General features: G+C 34.5%; 1 protein-coding gene across 2 annotated transcripts in view; it reads left to right on the forward strand.

Moving 5' to 3' along the window:
* The first annotated feature begins 4,303 nt into the window (after positions 1-4,303).
* LOC106109514 (UNC93-like protein) overlaps positions 4,304-7,320 on the forward strand; it is a 65,765-nt gene continuing 62,748 nt past the window's right edge. For both annotated transcript variants that reach the window (XM_013291037.1, XM_013291038.1), the window contains exon 1: positions 4,304-4,552. The gene's annotated coding sequence lies outside the window, so the exon portion shown is untranslated. The remainder of the gene's footprint in view (positions 4,553-7,320) is intronic.

A 7,320-nucleotide genomic window follows, 5' to 3' on the forward strand; every position in this document is an offset into this window, starting at 1 on the left:
AGTTGACACGGAGACAACGACATCCCAATAACGCAGCTAGATAGGCCTATCTAGCTGCGTTATTGGGATGTCGTTTCAACGCCTCGCTCAACCTCCTTCCCCTTTCCATTCACTCCCTCAAAACCATAGAGATTTTTTAAAATATCATATTATATTTACCGTGGAGGTAACACTGATACACTATTATGGTCAAAAAGTGACTATTATTTTTATGAACTAGGTGAACAAGGGTTTAAATCCAACTGACTTAGGAAGGTAATGTTTTTCTCTCTATGTATGTTTTTTCTCAAGTATGTGTGAGTTTGTATGTGTAATTTCTATTGCGATCACCTGTAGCGAAGTCTTAAGCAACGCAATAAAACGGACTCTGTGAATTTGTTCACATTTTCCTTGACTTTTGGCCGTTATCCAAAAACCAGTAACCTTTATTAAGTACAGCCACTGATTTCTTAGCAAACGACACAACGTCCCTATCTAACAATAATTGGATGTTCCCGTTATTTTAAGTGCTAAGCAGGTATTCAATGTTACCTAAGTCCCATAGTGAAGATTCCTCATTCAAATTGTTTACAAAAGGTGCACGGTCACGGAAAGAAAATACGGCATATTTATGCCCGAATTCTTTACACATAACGACTTTCTTTTGTTTGAAGTGTCTTAAAATCATCGCATTGTTAATAGTAAAAAAAATGGTTAGTTATATTTGCGTTAATAAACTAACATTATTTAAAATGACTACAAGTCTAAATTAATAAGAGTTTTCTCTTTTGTCATACGTTCAATGAATTCGACAGAAAATTATTTTTTGTGACTGCAGATACGATAATCCCTGTAGATAAAGATTATAAGTATTTATTTTATGGCATCTATTTTTTTTTCTATTACATAGCTTTAACACACACTACTTTGTGGCGTAGGATGTCAGTCATCATAGCATATTTCCTTCTTTATTAAAAAGCCCCACACTTACGTTTTACATTTTCAAGAAAAACCCTTCACGTGGGAAAGGGACCATAATCAACAAGCTGCCAACATTAAAGAAGCAATGTTATTAGTAAAGGTAATTTTGACATTAGCAATTGAGAATTTGACAAATATACACAATAAAATAAAGTTTTTAAAATTCCATGCGGATGAAGCCGCACGGGTCAGCTAGTAGTTTTATAGTTCCCGTTCGAGTTTATCCTTTTCTCGGCGGTGGAAATTTGCAGGGAAAAGTCGATCTCTGTCATAAAATCAGATTATATAACGATCAACAACACTATAGAAACATTACGTAAAATACAAAAAAAAAGTCAACATTTAAGAAAAAAATAAGAATTATTTGTTTGACCAAACTACGTCTTTTAACTTGGTTGTTGTACTTTGATGTCAAAGACTTTAATCTATACGTCCAGCGTTTCAATGTGTTTTTTGTTTATAAAATTTCATATGCACATTTATCCGACACGGTGAAGGAGGAACAAGGAAAACATTGTGATGCCTCAACATATCGGCGAACAAATTCAAAGATATCTGTGATATCAACCAACCCGCACATGACCAGCGCGATTTGGTTATTCATCCCTAACTTTAAGGTAAGATCCGAGCCTATCAGTGGGGACGTATAGTGAGATGATGATGATGATATAAGCTTATTTATAAGAAAATAACAACTTCCTGTGGACTAATAAACTTTATTGTATTAAAAGCAACCATTATGTAAATAGCATCCGTTTAGATATAAACGACTGATATTCGTTCATCTAAGCATATAAATTATGTCTTTTAAGTTAATCTTTGTATTATAATAACATAATTTATTACAACCTCTAATGAGAGGAGAAATTTTATCAGCCCTCGTTCACGGCCATGACGTAATATCGTAAGGACAATCTAATAAAATGTCCTTAGTTGAAATTGCACGATTCACGGAATGGATACGTTTTGGAGGTTGCAGACATTTATTTGTAACTGACGTAAGCCTATGTTTATAAGATTTGAACGCATTAATCGTGCGAAAATGACGATTATTCCACACGTAAGCTATATTTTACCAACGTACGTAGTACGTATATCATATTTCCATCGCTCTCATCCTCTTTGGAATTAACAAAGATAAGATTAATGCATAATGTCAATTCACGCTAACGTTAAATATTCTGAAAAAGATATTATCTAATTACTAACAGTAAATACAAACAAAAAACCAACTTAAATAGAAATTATAATTTTATGAAAAATTCCTTTGAAATAACAAAATGTAAATCTAAACAACATCAAGTAGAAGAACAAGCATTGAGCATGTTTTGTGTAGCCTTATCTTAGTGGGACGGAGTCCAGATATTCAATATTTTTCGAGAAAAAATACAAAGAACTAATGACATGAAGCTGAAATAAATTAACCTTCTCATAATAAACGAATAAATTAGATAAAGGGAATCCGGAATTGAATCTTCCTTTGTTAATAAAAATGTGTACTTTTTCGTAATGCAATTAATTGTCCAAGTTCACTGACGAATGTACTTTTTATCTTAGGTGCATTTTTTTTAATTAAATGTTAATTACGTGTCTTTCAAAAGTATTAAGAAATGTGAAGTTTTTCGCTTGTTAATTTTTATTATACTTCTAATAAGTGTAATAAGTATTTAATATAATTAACAAAAATCGAATCAGCAATAAAGAAGATAGAGAAAAAACTTGAGCTAGGAGATAGGAGACCACAAATCCAAATGCAGTTGACAAGTAAGAAGAAAGAATCAAAACATAAACCGCCCCTTCTTGTCGCGCATAGTCTTATCAATCCCATGAAGGCAAGGATAGATTTCTATCAATACTATGTATTACGTGTCTGTTCCACTTGAAGAAAGGCATTTTTTTTAAATAATTTGCGGATGTCCATTGGCGTCGTTGACCACCTCTGTTTTCCCACCGCTCATTTGCCATCTCCTCTTATAAAAAAAAGACAAATTGATTACTTATAATTCGTTTCGAATACGAAGTAATTCCAATTAGAAGCGATTCTTAAAGATCTTCATAGGGCAGTGGATAGATTATTTAAATGAGATATATGAAAAAGTAGACATCACATCATAAGAGAAGTTAAACCTAATTAAGAGTCAGTTGTAGATTTTAAAGCAGCAATAGTTGCTGACTGAATGTCCTATACAACTGATGTGTTACAACCATAACAGAGGAAAACTCCGTGCATTTATTGAAAGATACAAATAACTGCCTATTGGTATCTCAAAGACGAATTGTCAATCTTGTGTAATTAAAAAGTCAGGGTTGAGTCTATCAGTTCTAATTCGAATTAACGAAAAACTTTGTAATTAAGTGCATAAGATCTAAGGTGACAAATTTGAACAAACCAGGACAATAGCTAGTTACATAACACTGTTCATCAATTTATTATTATTTATTTATTACAAAGTAGGTATGTACTATAGTATTATTGTTGCTATCTTCTCGGATTTGTAGCTCCATAAATGGAGTTTTTCAGATATGCATATAGATTGACAATTTGATAACGTGGAAATTGTGAGAAAAAACGTGAAAATTGTCGAAACTTTTGGAAAATCGCCAAGAAAACTTCGGAGTAACATTTTTTTTAATCAGATCTCAGATTCCTAATATTTTTAAATAATAAGAAATATTTCCAAAGGCAATATCTGAGCATCTTATTAGATATGAACGAAATATAAATGATTGCATCGATGTTAACTACTATTTTATTCGTGGAATGAAATTACAAAACAAAGTAGAATAAGGAAATAGTCAGAGAATGCTTTGAAAGTCACAGGCAACAGCTAGTTAATTCCCACATTGTACGACTTTATTGAGGGTCGGTACCTAAGGGGTTAACTTGAAATGTAATTTGTAGGTCCTAGGTATGAATCAACTCGAACTGGACTTGTGTGGTTGACTATGGCCTAGTCACCCCCAACTTAATAAGCTCCCTGTCCCTCAGTGGCCACAAATAGTGAGCTGATATAGACGACATTGTTTATTTCTTTCTTCACATGAATTAAACGAATCCAGGTATATCTCTTGTAACTACGGAAGAACTTTTATGATTTTTGTGATTGAACTTCCTAGCATCCTCCCTGTACCGCAGTAAGTTATATTCCCACTTCTGGATATACTAGTTACATAATTAAACTTCATATAAAGAAAATTGGGGCGCGGGGATGACGACGGAGACGAAGGCGGCGGCGGAGGTGGTAGAGCGAGGACGGGGCGACGGGGTGGCGGGGCGGCATTCGGAGGCGGTGAGGGCGCAGGGTGCAGCGGCGCTGCTCCGGCGCAACATAAAGTGCCCCCCGCTCCGCGCGGCTTCAGTGCCTCCCGAGACCCGCGACTGTTAACACGCTTTCGCGACTCACTGCCGCACTACACCGCTGACGCTGAGCCGCAACACGCGATTGTGTACACTTGTGAGCAAGGCGCGCGCCCTTTCTCTCACGCAGTGTGATCGTGCTTCGGTACGTGAATGCAAAACCGGACTGCTCTCTTGGCAAGAGACAACGAAAAGGAATCTACCGCCGTGCGGGACTCTGAAGTATTTCAACGGGTGAGTTTGATATTTTTAATTTTTTAACAGCCTCAGCGACTGCATTTTGCCTCTGCGAGCGTTAGAAGAAAATATGAAAGGGCTTTAGTGTGGACTTCATGAAAACCTGCAAGGAATCCAACTTGCGGTCTACGTCGGGTGATAGTGATGGGAGGGATGAATTAAATATTTCAACCATGCAGCCGCCTCTTATACTTAAACGTTCCCTTCGACGGGTTAGAACTGCGCGCCGAACGAAGCGGTGCTCTTAAGGTGAACAGCTCTACGGTATTTGTAAATATTGAGACTCGATGTGGATAATTCACTTCTACGTCGAGTTTGCGAGAAAAAAAAACGCGTTCACGTTTTATTTTTATTTTCGTAGTATTGTACGTTTGAAACATTTGAACGTCCCATATCGATGTCACAGTGAAATGTGGCTGGCGATTCGACGCGTATGTTTGGTTCTTTTGTTCAAGTATTATTCACTGCGAGTGGCACGAAACACAAAAACCCATTATAACAGCAATGTATTCGCCGTCAGTTTGTTGGGTAACAACTGAAATATTGCCGTCGAGCGCGTCGGGCCCGCTCGTCCGTCACTAAACAACTCGTCGATCGTCGCTTATAGGATTCTGTTACACGTTAATCAAAACACAACTTTCTTTTTCACAGAAAGTAAACAGAATGCGACGTCGTCCGATACATTTTCAAAGTTTACCTTGCTCGACAATCGGTCATATGATATTATGACCCGTATAAACAACATTATTGTAACGAAGAACAATGTTATTGTGGACATAGGAAACAAGTCCAAGTGATTGTGCCCGCTCCTATTATCAGTACACGTGTACATACATAACTTACATAGATATAAGGTCCAAATTCTTTCATTAAATTCGTCTGCTCATTTCGTTATTGAGGTGACTTTTTTGTATATTACCTACCCACGTTTACCATCTAATCGACGTATTAATTAATAGCATGTGCTCATTAGATACTTTCAAAGAGATAATGGCTTTTAACTTGACGATAAGTGCAGTCAAAGAGCTACTTAGCAATGTTTAAATAGAAAAAATGCCCGTAAACACGTTCTCTTAAGTAAACATTAACATTTCTACTCTTTTGAAATTTTAACGGGATAAAATTAACGGGTTAACATAAAAGACATTTAATTTAATATCATATTTTAATGCTGGATGAATATAAATTTGAAACATTTTAAGTTTACATTTAGTCACATAGTGTACGTAGTTCCTTTATTATAACTATGTTTTGGTGCAGTGATGACTCCCTTATTATTTAGAGGGTTATTTAAAAAATGAAGTATGTTTAAAAATGTTAATTTCGATTTAAAATTATTTTACACGTTTTCGCGACCGACAAAATACTTTTTTCTTACGATATTCTTTTTATACGAGATTATTTTGATCAGACTTTTGATGTTAATTTGACATTGGTATGAACAAAGTATAATCAAGTATTTAGTATAAAAAAAAATGTTGCTTAATCTTGAAGACAGCTTAAGTGGCTTTTTTGTACTCGATCAAGTATTAATTCTTACAATAAAAAGCAGCACTTTGTTGATACATGACGAGTAATTATTCAATTATCTGCTATAAACAAGGACTGGAACAATTTCTGTATCTCAGTGGTTTTCCTCCTTCATTACTATTTAGGTTCCGTAGAGTAGTCACCTTTTACATTCAATTGATGTGACCGTTAAATAGTGAAAACCGCCTGTTTGTGCTTTGCTTAGCCAAACTTATAAAGTGTAATGTAAATTGTCACTGAAAAGAATTAGTACACGTCACATTATTCTGCATCTATTTTGACAAACTGTAAGGTAACATTGGCATCATTAATTGTCATTTCTGTACAGCCAATAAAGAGTCAACGATGAGCACGCCAAACTTTAAAATTTTAAACTTAAAATTGCTGTTTTTCCATGATATCTGGGATAGTTAAAAATGGGCGGCATTCGCGATAAGTTAGTGACAGTTTTAATTTTTTTTCGAACTAGCGTAGGGATTCTTTGCGTGACTGTATGTATGTTCATTCTTTTATTGTGGAGTCCTAGAATTAAAAACCTAGACCGATGTTGGATGTTAGATGTTCGTGTTTCTTTGACTCATGTGCTTCTGTGGAGTGTTTAGGGTGAATTCAGTAGGGCTGGTTTATTAAATTATACTGTTTTTTCTCAAGGTTAACTCTCATATTTTCTTAGTATGTACTTAATTCTTACATTGTAAACATACAAGTGAATAAACTAATGCTAAGTGTAACTGACATCAATCGGTTATCACAAACTGGTCTAAATGGCGAATCATTCAAATATTTTGCCAATTTTTAATGCAATAATATATATAACATCATAATTATTTTGTAAAATACTTCATACAAATTTCGAATGCAGAGATTTTTGTCTTCGTTAATTCTTTCCATTAAAATATTTGTTGATAAAACATGTAAATATTGAATAAAGTCATTAAAACTGTTGAGATACGCGACTTCTGCTCAAGCAACAAAACCCAATTAAGTAGTTACTAGCCCTTGTTATCTTTATTACCTAAGCTGTAAGTTCCCAGAAGTTTAAAAACTAAAATTACTTTTATAACTTGATAGATAAGTTGTTCCTGATTCATAAAAAATCATTTATGAGTTACGTGTTACTTATTATGGCATTATTATTTCCATTGATTGATTATACAATATTTTTCCTTTTAATCTGATCTAGGAGTATATATAAAGAGTATATATATAAATATAAATAATATATATATAAAAAT

The sequence above is a fragment of the Papilio polytes genome, unplaced genomic scaffold, assembly GCF_000836215.1.
Source record: "Papilio polytes unplaced genomic scaffold, Ppol_1.0 DF821288.1, whole genome shotgun sequence".
Lineage (NCBI taxonomy): Eukaryota > Metazoa > Arthropoda > Insecta > Lepidoptera > Papilionidae > Papilio > Papilio polytes.